This window comes from Podarcis tiliguerta (genome assembly GCF_965153285.1).
Source record: "Podarcis tiliguerta genome assembly, chromosome: 16".
NCBI lineage: Eukaryota > Metazoa > Chordata > Lepidosauria > Squamata > Lacertidae > Podarcis > Podarcis tiliguerta.
Genome location: NC_139549.1, coordinates 30983162 through 30997500, shown reverse-complemented (window position 1 = coordinate 30997500; position 14339 = coordinate 30983162). Strand labels below are relative to the sequence as shown.

The window sequence follows — 14339 nt, the reverse complement described above, 5'->3', positions numbered from 1 at the left end:
CAGCAGCAGTGTTTTGTGTTGTGTAGGCTCCTATGATGGAAGTAATGGTCCCCGCCTGCTGGCCTGCTCCCTAAAATATCACTGGTTTGCTCATTTCTATATATAGGGTGCCTACATTCTGCATGGACTGGTTGCATGGCAACATGTGCAAATGGCTTTAGATACCTATTAGGTCCATAAATTACCATATAGCATATATTCAACACACAAAAAAGCAACAATTTGGTGTTGACAAAGGACAGCTGGACATATAAAAGACCCCATTACCTTCAGTAAATGGGTAGGCAAACTAAAGCCTGGGGGCTGGATCCGGCCCAATCGCCTTCTAAATCCGGCCTGTGGATTGTCCGGGAATCAGAGTGTTTTTACATGAGTAGAATGTGTGCTTTTATTTAAAATGCATCTCTGGGTTATTTGTGGGGCATAGGAATTCGTTCATCCCCCCCCCTCCAAATATAGTCCGGCCCCCCACAAGGTCTGAGGGACAGTGGACCGGCCCCCTGCTGAAAAAGTTTGCTGACCCCTGCTTCAGTAGCTTAGGGCCTCATCAAACCTAAATCTGGCCCTGGCTACATTGGTGCCAACCTCAAAGCAGGAGTCTGTAGCCGGAAAGATTGGCTCCTGAAATATACTCAGAGTTGAGAGTGGATTTCATGCTCTTTATTCAGCTCATAGTGGTGAGGAGGAATGGAAGTTCCCCCAGAATGTCTGCTTTATATACATTATTTACACAATGGGCCCCACGTGATTGGCTAATTCCGGGATTCTCCTGTAGGCCAATCAGGTTGGGGATTCACTTCCACCTGGAGCTGGATTGGGTGGCTCCTGGGGACCAATCAGACTGCGGCATTCTGTATCCTATTGTTCTGGGACCAATCAGACTGCTGCATTCTGAATCCTATTGTTCTAGGACCAATCACACTGCTGCATTTTGGATCCTATTCAACTCAGTACATAACAGCTCCCTTCATTGTATAGATCTGGCTGTGCTTTTCATATGCTGAGCTATAACACACCGCCAGCCTCAGGTCTCGCTAGAGCCCAGCCTGCAAAGTCCTTTCTTCATCAAATTAACCTAGATCCAAGCAAGATCCATTAAAGGAAATGACAATTCATGTCGCAGCAGAGATCTCCTGCTCCTCCCCGCCCAAGTCTAAACAATGATCTCTGAAGCCCAACTCAACCCTTTTCTACTCTGCCCCCACCCCACAAAACAGTAATTATGATGTCTTCCTCTAGAGCAGGTTTGATCCTGACACACATTAATGACGCACCGTTGTGCCATAAAAACATGTTCTTTCAGATTACAGTGGCATCGTTTGAAAAGGGATGATTCAGGCGGTGTTAGAAAATCGCTCACGCGCCGATGTGCAACACGGCAGATGCTGTGATGACAAGTAATTCTCTGGTTCTTTCAGTCTCATTTGACACTGCGGGAAGTTCAGAAGAATCTGAGGAGAGACAGTTTTGGAAGCTGCAGTCTCCTTCTGCAAAGCTGTAGGGCAGGGGCCCTGGGGGGGCCTGAGAGCCATGCTCCCTTGGGGCCACATACAAGGGGCAGTGGGCTCAGATACAAAAAATGGGTGGGGCAGCTCATGCAAATTTTATTTTTGCACAGTAGGCTGGTTTCTACACACAACTCATTCCCTCTGTAGGCAAGAATGGTGCGATTCATGGAGCATGAGGCTCTTAAGCTCACAGTTGTGGGTTCGAATCCCGCTTTGGGCAAAAGTTTCCTGCATGGCAGGGGGTTGGACTAGATGACTCTTGTGGTCCCTACCAAATCTAAAAAAGAGATTCTAAACTTGTGGGAAGTGCTTCCTTTTAACTGTCCCCAACCTCCCAAAATTCAGCTGCAGTGGATGGCCCCAAATTCCAGTATTATGAGAGAAGGGAAGCGGAAAGTATTTTTTTTCCTGACTTTTTACATACCATGCATAATATTATACAGGTCCTCGCACTTACCTGCTTTCGTTTCTAAGTCTGTAACACCCATCCCTAAAAGCTAACCTATACCTTGGGATCGAGGGACGTGGGTGGCGCTGTGGGTAAAAGCCTCAGCGCCTAGGGCTTGCCGATCGAAAGGTCGGCGGTTTGAATCCCCGCGGCGGGGTGCGCTCCGGTTGCTCGGTCCCAGCGCCTGCCAACCTAGCAGTTCGAAAGCACTTCCGGTGCAAGTAGATAAATAGGGACCGCTTACTAGCAGGAAGGTAAACGGCGTTTCCGTGTGCGGCTCTGGCTCGCCAGAGCAGCGATGTCACGCTGGCCATGTGACCCGGAAGTGTCTTCGGACAGCGCTGGCCCCCGGCCTCTTGAGTGAGATGGGCGCACAACCCTAGAGTCTGTAAAGACTGGCCCGTACATCAGGGGTACTTTTACCTTTACCTTAGGATCATAGAGTTGCACCTCCAGCATCCCTGAGAGGTCCAGCCTCTGCCTCAATACTTCCAGTGACAGTATGTTCCGCTGCTGAATAGTCACAGTTATGAAGGCCAATGTGGTGGCCTTCAGACCTTGGACTACAACTCCCAGCAGCCCCAGCAGGATGGCCAGTGGTCAGGAAGGATGGGAAGTGTAGTAGAGCAACGTCTGGAAGGCACTGTGTTGGCTACCCATGTGCAGAGGAGGGAGACCAAGATGATAAATTGTCCGGAAACCCAGCTTTATGGGGAACGGTTAAGAAAGTTGGTTCAGCCAGGAGGACAGAAGAGCGAGATGTGATACAACAGCTTTCTTCAAATACCTAAAGGGTTGTCACATGGAAGATGGAGGAAGCTTGAACCCAAACCAATGGATTCAAAGGAGATTCCGACCGAGTAACAGTAATGTGTTTCTGATGGTAAGAGCTGATCAACAGAGGAATGGACTCCCTTAGAAGGTGGTAGACTCTGCTTCATTTGGAGGTCTTTAAGCAGAGGTTGGATGGCCATCTGTCATGGATGCTTTAGCTGAGATTCCTGCATTGCAGGGGGTTGGACTAGATGACCCCACAGGGTGCCTTCCAACTCCATAATTCTGTTATTCTATGTTGTTGTTGTTTAGTCATTTAGTGGTGTCCGACTCTTCGTGACCCCATGGACCAGAGCACGCCAGGCCCTCCTGTCTTCCACTGCCTCCCGCAGTTTGGTCAAACTCATGCTGGTAGCTTCGAGAACACTGTCCAACCATCTCGTCCTCTGCCGTCCCCTTCTCCTTGTGCCCTCCATCTTTCCCACATCAGGGTCTTTTCCAGGGAGTCTTCTCTTCTCATGAGGTGGCCAAAGTATTGGAGCCTCAGCTTCATGACCCTGGAAAACACCCTTTTACATGTGGACCCTGAAAACTTGCCAAGCAGGGAATGTGGCCCTTAGGCTGAAAAGCTTTCCCCCACCTCTGGACTAAATGGTTTCCAGAGCAAGGATAATAAGTGCAGGAGGGTAAAAGTGCAAGAAACATTCTCTTCCTTCTCTAATGGCAAAAATGTCTCTCAGACAGGGATAGCCTTCTCCCACTTTGTTAGCACAGGAAGAAAAATAAGGAGAGTTTGGTTCCATTTCGGTATCCAAGTTTTGTTTCCCTTCCACTTCTCAGGAATCTTTTTCTTCCCTGTCAGCTGTTTGCATGAAGGAACTGGCTGCACAAGCGAAAACATTTCCATGGCCCTGACATTTCATTGTTCCAAAGGCAAGAGGGTCACTCAAAGCAAACTCCCTCCAGAGCTAGACCAAGGGTTTCTGAACGCTGTCCTGTGCGGAATGTAGGAAGGTAATATATACACTGTTGAGACCTGCTGTTACTCACACGGGAGGATCATGGCTCAGTGGTACATCCCTGGCGTCTCCAGCAGACAATCCCTGCCTGGAACCCTGGAGAGCTTCTGCCAGTGTCAACAAAACACTGGGAAACACTGGTCTGCGAGCGCTCCAATTGGAGAACAGCCTTTACCAAAGGTGTCGTGGGCTCCAAAGACGTTCAAACTCAGGACGCAAGGAAGAAACGTGCTAAGAGGAAGGCACGCTTGGCAAACCCTCACCGTGATCAACTCCCGCCCAGAAACCTACATACCCACTGTGGAAGGACATGTGGATCCAGAACTGGCCTCCACAGTCCCTTACAGACTCACTGTTAAAACCGTGTTCGTGGAAGACAATCTTATTCGGCTACGAGTGATCGCCAAAGAAGAAGAAGATGGACAAATGGTGTTGTCTCCAGCAGGGGCAGCAAACATGGCACCCTCCAGATGTTGGACTACAATTCCCATCATTCCTGACCATCGACTATGGGGCTGATGGGCCCCGTAGTCCAACAACATCTGGAGAGACCATGTAGGACACCCACGGTCTACATCTGGTTCTCAAAGGGTGTGTGGCACATCACGTTGGTATGGCAGGAAAGGAGATTCATGGGCAATCAAAGAAACATTTAAGCATTCAGTGTTGTGTAGCATACTATAGTATCTATCTATCTATCTATATCTATCTATCTATATCTATCTATCATCTATCTATCATCTATCTATCTATCTATCTATCTATCTATCTATCTATCATCTATCTATATCTATCTATCTATCTATCTATCTATCTATCTATCTATCTATCTATCTATCATCTATCTATCTATCTATCTATCATCTATCTATCTATCTATCTATCTATCTATCTCTATCTATCTATCTCTATCTATCTATCTATCTATCTATCTATCTCTATCTACCTACCTATCATCTATCTATCATCTATCTATCTATCTATCATCTATCTATCTATCTATCTATCTATCTATCTATCTATCATCTATCTATATCTATCTATCTATCTATCTATCATCTATCTATCATCTATCTATCTATCTATCTATCTATCTATATCTATCTATCATCTATCATCTATCTATCTATCTATCTATCTATCTATCTATCTATCTATCTATCTATATCTATCATCTATCTATCATCTATCTATCTATCATCTATCTAATTTGCAGAATATGGATAGATTCCCCCCCCCCCCAAAAAAAAATGAGAGCAAGAGCATCAGGTGATACCGAGGTCAATACTAGTTATGATGCAGAATTGCCGTTCGGATAAAGGGCTAGGGAAGACTCGTTTATTAATTATATGTTGGGAATAATTCCTGCTCTTATGCAGCTGCATTGTTTTATATTTTCCGGGTGTCCCGGGATCTAATGATGATGATAACAACAACAACAACAACAACAACAACAACAACAACAACAACAACAATTTATTTATACCCCGCCCATCTGGCTGAGTTTCCCCAGCCACTCTGGGCGGCTCCCAATCGAGTGTTAAAAACAATACAACACTAAATATTAAAAACTTCCCTAAACAGGGCTGCCTTCAGATGTCTTTTAAAGATAAGATAGCTGCTTATTTCCTTGACATCTGTTGGGAGGGCATTCCACAGGGCAGGTGCCACTACCAAGAAGGCCCTCTGTCTGGTTTCCTGTAACCTCACTTCTCGCAATGAGGGAACCACCAGAAGGCCCTCGGCGCTGGATCTCAGTGTCCGGGCTGAACGATGGGGGTGGAGACGCTATTATAAAGTGGTTGTGTTCTGTGTTATAAATCAAGCACCGCTAGGTGTTGTTTATTTTTGTTTTCCAATGCATTTTCTTATCAATAAAAAATTCGGTGTGGCAAGAGCAAATTTTTACAGTGGTACCTCAGGTTAAGTACTTAATTCATTCCGGAGGTCCGTTCTTAACCTGAAGCACCACTTTAGCTAATGGGGCCTCCTGCTGCCGTTGTGCCGCCGGAACACAATTTCTGTTCTCATCCTGAGGCAAAGTTCTTAACCTGAAGCACTATTTCTGGGTTAGCGGAGTCTGTAACCTGAAGCGTATGTAACCTGAAGCATATGTAACCCAAGGTACCACTGTATTCTAAACAAGTGGCACTGAGAAAAAAGTTATAGTGCCACTGTGGTCTACACACACACTGACTAGCTAAAATGCTGCGTTTTTCATGAGGACTCTTTTTTTAATAATTAAAAACCGGTGTGGATATGCGGAGAACTCAGCTTAAAATTGGAAAAATGAGAAACTGAAATTGAGCATGCATATCTCCATAGTTACTATCTAGCTGGGGGTTATGCGTGTTGTAATCTAACAATTCCTGGAGACCCAAGGTTGAAGCACACTCTTTTAGAACTCTTCTGTTAGCTTGCATGAAACCCAAGCAAGACATAGGTGAAAACTCGAAAGTAAACACTTTGATTTTATTTCCTAGCCAATCAAAGCCCTCACCCCCCCCCCCCGGGGAAAGGGTGTCTGATTTTGGCAACTGTTTTGAAGCCCAAAGCAGGTTTTTAATTGTTACATCAGAAAACGTGCCAAATAATAAAGAATGTTGCTTTTTTTAAGAGAAAGAGGGAGAAGGGGAGGAAAAAACAGCCCTTGGTTCTACAGAACTTCTCAACAACTTGACTAATACAGTAATTGCTGCACTGATATTGCACTGCCTGGTGGCAATGGGTGTGTGTGTGTGTATCTTTCATTAAGAGCATTTGTTCTCTCTACAAAATTAACACTGAAAACCAACTTTCCATTTCTTAATCATTATTACCAGCCATCGGCAGCAAGGAAGGCGATCGACAACATCTAGAAAGAGAAATGAAGCACATATTATTTACTTTTCCCTGCGACAAAGATCTAGGGGCTGTTAATCTTTATTTTAAGATTAAAAATAAGATGAGAGATATACTAGGTTTAAGTTCAGTTCAGAGACGCTGCTGAACATTTTGCTTAGATTTTGCTGATCTTGGCTAAATTTTAATAGTACCGTTTATTGGCCAATGGCCAAAGTATTTGTGTGCTTATATCATATGTTGGCAGCTATTTTAACAGGCTGCAATTATGAAGGCTTTGTGTTACCTGCACTAGGACAAAATCTGGCAACTGATGCCAAATTAGTCACCCTGAGAACACCAGCGTGTTCTTTCATTTTCTATTGAAATCGGCTTCCTAGTTCTCATGGTTGTTAACAAAATCTGGATGCGTTGGGGCAATTGCTCAGATCCAGGGAAACCTCATCAACTGGCAGTGTGTTGCAATGGTTAGAGTTTGGGAAGTAAGGCTGCGTACACACTGCCAGTTGTTTTCCTCCCCTCTCAGTTTGGATTCAAACTGGTTTGGGGAAAACGGCATCAAAACACGGACAACAACAATTTTAGGCACGCAAACGACTCTCTGAGCCTTGAGAAGCTTTCTCACTCTGCCTCGCCCGGTGTTCTTGAAGAAAAGGGACTCTTGTCAATGAATGTTAGAAGAATGCTGGAATGAAGTTATATGGTTTTAGCAGAAATGTTATAAAGAATTAAGCAAAAACTGATTGTTAATGGGCCAAAGTGGAAAATTTAAAGTTAGATTGTGTTAAGATAAATGATAGAACAAAAAATTGAGAAAGATGGAAAGGATTTGCTGAAATAGCTACCGTATTTTTTGCTCTATAAGACGCACCAGGCCATAAGACGCACCTAGTTTTTGGAGGAGGAAAACAAGGAAAAAAATATTATGAATCCCAGAAGCCAGAACATCAAGAGGGATCGCTGCGCAGCGAAAGCAGCGATCCCTCTTGCTGTTCTGGCTTCTGGGATAGCTGCGCAGCCTGCATTCGCTCCATAAGACGCACACACATTTCCCCTTACTTTTTAGGAGGGAAAAAGTGAGTCTTATAGAGCAAAAAATACGGTAATTGAACTAGAATACAAAAAAGGGAGGTGTGAGGAGGTCGATGAAACAAGTAAATGAAAGGTAAAGACATGGAAATATTGGATGTGTTTTTAAATGTTTTTGTTTTTCTTGTTGTTTTGATGTATTTTTTTTGTTTTTCTTTTTATTCTCGATGTATTGTTTGTTAAATTGTTTTTGTCCCCCCCCCCGTAACTATTAAACTTCTAATAAATATTATTTTAAAAAAAGAAAAAAGAAAAGGGACTCTTGTCTGTCTGTTGGGAACTGTTTTGGGAACAAATAAATAGGCGAGAGGTACAGGAACGTTAACAAAATTTCTCAGAGGGTTGTGTTGCAGAACTTAATGATGCTGACTCAAGTCACATGTAAAGATTTTATGAGACCGTTAAATGGCATTAAGTAAAAAAAAAAATGAGACTTCGATATAACGACTACAACAGCCTGTGCTGAGAAAATATAGGCTTCTTTGATACAGATCCTGCTTTTTGGAACTTGAGGTTGCAATTCAATATACTTTTATCCCAGGGAGCAAACATCCTTAGAAACAACCTTAATTCTGGGTAAGCATGTGTAGCAAGAGTGGTCCTCAAAATGTTATTGGACTCCAACTGCCATCAACCTCCATTAGGGTAAAGAACCCTGGCGCAACTGGCATACGTAGTTAAAGGATTGGGTCCTAAGTGCTGCCATTGCAGTCAAGAGTTAGGGGTATATCCACATATGTGGTGGGAGTGTATTTGCGTAAAGGAATATTGGCAAAAGATTATCAAGGTTATTTCTGATGTATTTCAGGTTAAGATAGACGTCAATAGAGAAATGCTTATCTCAGGAAACCTGGGGAATAGTAAAATAGAAAGAAAAGAGCAAGCTTGATATAAAAGTATGATCTTAGCTGGTATGCTTGTTTATTGCATCAGGGTGGAAAGAAAAGGATAAATGGACAATAGAAAAATGGAATGACTATGTTTTTTAATATATACAATCTGATATATTTGAACAGGTAATGACGAAAGATACATGGGAAAACAAATGTCAAGAGGTTTTGAATACAGTGGTGCCTCGCAAGACGAAAAGAATCCGTTCCGCGAGTCTCTTCGTCTTGCGGTTTTTTTCATCTTGCGAAGCAAGCCCATTAGCGGATTAGCGCTATTAGCGCTATTAGCGGTTTAGCGGCTATTAGCGGCTATTAAAGGCTTAAGGGATTAGCGGATTAGCTGCTAAAAGGCTATTAGTGGCTATTAAAGGCTTAAGGGATTAGCGGATTAGCTGCTAAAAGGCTATTAGTGGCTATTAAAGGCTTAAGGGATTAGCGGATTAGCTGCTAAAAGGCTATTAGCGGCTATTAAAGGCTTAAGGGATTAGCGGATTAGCTGCTAAAAGGCTATTAGCGGCTTAGATCAGCTGTTAAGCGGCTTAGGGGCTTGGGAAAAAGGCTGGGAGGGGAAAAAAAACCCCAGGAATCGCAAGGCATTTTCGTCTTGCGAAGCAAGCCCATAGCAAATTCGTCCTGCGAAGCACCTCCAAAACGGAAAACCCTTTCGTCTAGCGGGTTTTCCGTCTTGCGATGCATTCGTCTTGCGGGGCACCACTGTAAATGGACAAGTTATAGAAATTGGATAGCACGGGGGAAGTCAACCCAAGTATCCAAATTAGAATGAATAATCTGTGCACATGGTTAAAGATTTGAAGAGAGAACGCTTTTGGGGGGGAGGGGTTAAAGGGGAGGGAGGAAGGGAAAAAAATTAGGATAAATGAGTAGGGACAAAAAGAATATACTGTTATGCATAACTAATAGGAGGAGGATTTTGAGGCATGTTATTGTTAGATTTTCGATTGAATGATTTTTTTGTAAGTTGTTCGACGACCCTGGAGGAAAGTATGATTATAAAGAATAATTAAAAAAACAAAAAACACACCTCCATTAGAACGGCCAATGGACAGGGATGATATGAGCTGTACTCCTGCAACATCTGGAGGTCCTTGATTTATAGGCTCTCTAGAAAGCTTGTCTACACCACCACCAGTGCCTTTGGAGATAGCGATCATACTCCCCTGAGGAAGCAGGCTCTGCTGGACTTGCTAGTTTTGGGGTGATTGGAAGCCTGCCTTTATTCAACTTCTTGGTGTAACCGTAAACTGTGGTTTCATTAAACCGGGACCTTAAGTGCTAACAAAGCTAGGAGGCAAGGGGAGGAGTGGGGAGGGAGTGTGAAAATAAGGAGAACCTTGTCGGGTCAGGCCAGAGGAGTTCCTCTAGCACTCCATTCTCACAGTGCTCAACTGGGTGCCTATAGGACGCCCACAACAGCGCTCTCCTCGCCTGTGATTATCAGCAACTAGTACAGTGGTACCTCGGGTTACAGACACTTCAGGTTACTGACGCTTCAGGTTACAGACTCCGCTAACCCAGAAATAGTACCTCGGGTTAAGAACTTTGCTTCAGGATGAGAACAGAAATCGTGCGGTGGCGGCGGCGTGGTAGCAGCAGGAGGCCCCATTAGCTAAAGTGGTGCTTCAGGTTAAGAACAGTTTCAGGTTAAGAATGGACCTCCAGAATGAATTAAGTTCTTAACCCGAGGTACCACTGTATTGAGGCAGACTGCCTCCAACAGTGGAGGGAGAACAGAACCACATCATGGACTTTCATAGCCTTTTCACCTACAGATTTGTCTGACGGACCTGCTTTTAAAACCATCCAAGCTGGCTTCTATCACTACCACTTGTGGGAGTGAATCCAATTATTATTATTATTATTATTATTATTATTATTATTATTATTACCCCGCCCATCTGGCTGGGCTTCCCCAGCCACTCTGGGCGGCTACCGACAGAATATTAAAATACAATAATGCATCAAACATTAAAAGCTTCCCTAAACAGGGCTGCCTTCAGATGTCTTCTAAAAGTCTGGTAGTTGTTGTTCTCTTTGACATCTGGTTTGACTTCTGCTGTGTGAATAAATCTTTTCTTTCGCCTGCCCTGGATGTCTCTGAGTAACGAGAGCGGGAAAACAATTTTTCGCTATCCGCTTTCTCCACGCTCTCTGTCTTCTAACGGTAGGGCCGGCCCTGGCTAGAACACAGTTTAGCAGCTGGGAACAAGCAATAAATTCAGAGAAAAGGCAAGTAAGAGGGGGCATGAAAGAGGGAGGAAAGAGGGAGACCTCTGACTTGCCTTTTCTCTGAACTTATTGCTTGTTCCCAGCTGCTAAACTATGTTCTAGCCAGAAGGCCCTCGGCGCTGGACCTCAGTGTCTGGGCTGAACGATGTGGGTGGAGACGCTCCTTCAGGTATACTGGGCCGAGGCTGTTTAGGGCTTTAAAGGTCAGCGCCAACACTTTGAATTGTGCTTGGAAACGTACTGTGAGCCAATGTAGGTCTTTCAAGATGTACGTCATCAGTGGAAAAACTCACCTCTGTATCGCCACAAGCTGATTTTCAGTAGATTGTGGCAAGACTAACCAGGTTTCATTTGATGATCTTAATGGCCATACTGGGCAATATACTGACATAATTTTCAACTGTCACTCCAGCTGAATAATGTATGTGGAGGGAACTAGAATAGTGTCCGTGATAAGCAGCAAAAAGTCTTTGGCTGGCCTTGAGGTTAGCAAACTAAGAACCAAGTGCGGAAACCAAGCCACCGACTCCATATGAAGGCTGGCCTCATATTAGGTTGGAGGCGTATCTGTTGATGGATTTGCTCTTTAAGCTCCACCATTTAATTTCCAGTTCAGAGTGCCTGTTCTGTTTTCTTTTCATAAGCAGAACAGTCATGTATGAAAGAAAACTCCCACTTAGGCTCTCAAATATTTCCATCCTTTTATGATGATGGCCTTGACTGGGTAGCTGATAGCATTGTCTGTGTTTTTCTTTACCCGCTAAGGGAGTAGGAAAATCCTCCTCGCCTTTTCTTTTAACCATTTGGAGAAGTTCCACTATAATGTCAAGTCACTTGCATCTCCTATGCTATAAATCAACTGTACTCTAGTTATCATATCTCATAGTGTCCTTCTAATAGATCCTCCTAACTCACATATTAAGGGTTTTTTTTTAAAAGACCCTGTTAATGCATTTCAGCTGGCAACAGTGATTGATTCCCCACTGCTATACTCTTCTGCAAGATTTCCCACCAGTTCTTCTTTTTTAAAACATTGTATTATTAAATTAATCAGCCGTGTAATGCAGGGAGGGGGAACCTGTGCCCCCCCCCAGATGTTGTATGGCGAGTTCCCGCCTCCCCCCTCAGAAATAAAGACACGAGACACCAGAATTCGAGTTATTGGGTCAAATTAGGCAGCAACTTTATTGATTACAGGAATTGAGCGGTATTGGCTTAGGCATTGGTCCTAACAATTAACCGGCTTCAGCCCGCTGGCTGGAAGACCGGTGAGGGTTAACCACCAGTAGGGGGAGTTCTGCTGAGGCACGTCAACTAGGAGCTCCCCCCGGAGTTACCGCTGGGGGGCGTGCCGGGGGCCCACACCTCCATAGGCTTAGGACAAGGCCTCGCCCCCCAGAATCCTTTACCGGACTACCCTTTGCTTCCCTCCCCCACTTCATTTGCATAACAATACCCCTGCCAATGCCTAACCGCCAATATCGCGGACGGATTGCTACGAGGTAGGCGAAAACCAAGTGGCTGGTGCCAATCTGCCAAATGGAAAAATTCCTACTGGGCCCCTTGACCAACCGAAGTCCATAGCATCGTCATAAAGCCTTACTTAACGGGTGGGAGGGGAGGAAAAAAACCTGGCTAGCTGCAGCGCAGGAAAGAGGGAGACCCTTGGCCGCGCCAGACCTAAATGCGCGAGGCCACGATTGGCTGGCCCGGGGATGACGCATCTGAGGATTCCCTAGCATCGCGGGGGAGGGGAGTGAAGCCCGCAACCCCACCTCCTCCCTAGCTCGGAAGTGGCTTTGTAGGACTCCCATCAGCCAATGGTCAGGGGTGATGGGAGGCGCATATTTCGGCAACATCCAGAGGGCCAGTTTCCCCACTCCATAGCGGCCTCATCCACATATTACAGTAAACCAGGCATGGCCAAACTTGGCCCTCCAGATGTTTCAGGACCACAACTCCCATCATCCCTAGCTAACGGGACCAGTGGTCAGGGATGATGGGAATTGTAGTCCCAAAACAGTTGGAGGGCCAAGTTTGGCCATGCCTGCAGTGAACCATAAACATGCTGGTCTTGGCCATGATTCCTGGCTTAGCATTAGGTCCAAACCCAGGGTCATGGCTTATTTTATTCCAGACAAACAATTATCTGTAGCTAAGGATTCCATTCATGTTTAGAGATGAAAATACCCAATTTTTTCTTTCCAAATCAATGTGCAAACTGGAATACAGCCACCGTTCCAAATTTGCACTTCTCCCAATTTTGCAAGGCCATCCTCCAGCTGGGGAATGTGTCAGTTCCAAAAGTCAGTTTGGTTTATTGTGTTTAGCAAGCATTGTGTTTACACAAACAACAACAACAGGAATACGGCTACTAATAATAGCTTACATTTCCACTTGCTGAGCCCTAGTGGAGGAATTACCGTATTTTTCCACGTATAAGACGCCCCCCATGTATAAGACGATCCCTATTTTTTGAGCCCCAAATCAAGAAATAAATAATTGCAACATTCCTTGTATAAGACGACCCCCAATTTTAAACTTAAAATTTTTTGGGGGGAAAACATAGTCTTATACATGGGAAAATACAGTATTTCCCGTCCCAGCCTTAAGTTTTGCTATATGAATCTGTAAAGCCTTAACAATGAATTTAGATGTTCTAAATCTAAAGCCTCTCTCTCTCTCTCTCAATTTATTTATTTGGTTTTTCAAATTAAAGTTTTACAATCATATATCCGACATACATCATAAAAACAAGATTCCAAAGAATCTCCTGGGCTTCCCTCCTCCCCTTTGTGGGCCCTATTATTAATCATTTCCTCCTGCATCTTTTATTACGATCCAAATCTTTTACTTTTTTTTTTTTTTAATATATATTTATTGAAGTTTTCAAATAAAGCATATATTAGATAAGCACAACTTATCATTGTCCATTTAACATCTCTCAATTATTACATGGGACTCCCCCACACCTCCCGCATACACTTACATCATTATTAAATTTATTTCAAACAAATTATCATTTAACTCATCTTAATTAATAATCTTAATTTGGTTTGACATATAATTCAGCCTTAAATCTAATTTAATGGTAGACAATTATCTGCACTGGCATCCAATTCAACACTCAGCCAAATTACAATATTTTTGTAAATAAATCTTAAATTCCCTCCAGTCTTCTTCCATCCTTTCTTCTCCCTGGTCTCGAATTCTGCCGGTCATCTCGGCTAATTGCATATAGTCCATCAGTTGCATCTGCCATTCTTCCACAGTGGGTAGCTCCTGAGTTTTCCAATTCTTGGCAATTAATATTCTTGCTGCTGTTGTTGCGTACATAAAGAATGTTCTGTCCTTTTTTAACACACTCTGGCCTACAATACCCAGGAGAAAGGCCTCTGGTTTCTTAGTAAAGGTGTATTTAAACACCTTTTTTAATTCATTATATATCTTCTCCCAAAAGGCCTTCACTCTAGGGCAGGTCCACCAGAGGTGAAAAAATGTTCCTTCATTTTCCTTACATTTC

The 14339-nt window shown here is 43.9% G+C and overlaps 1 long non-coding RNA gene across 1 annotated transcript in view; it reads left to right on the top strand.

Annotated features, from left to right (window-relative positions):
• Positions 1-3042: 3042 nt before the first annotated feature.
• LOC310666933 overlaps positions 3043-14339 on the top strand; it is a 256212-nt gene continuing 244915 nt past the window's right edge. Inside the window, exon 1 of the long non-coding RNA XR_014506117.1 lies at positions 3043-3126. This is a non-coding gene — a long non-coding RNA (uncharacterized lncRNA). The remainder of the gene's footprint in view (positions 3127-14339) is intronic.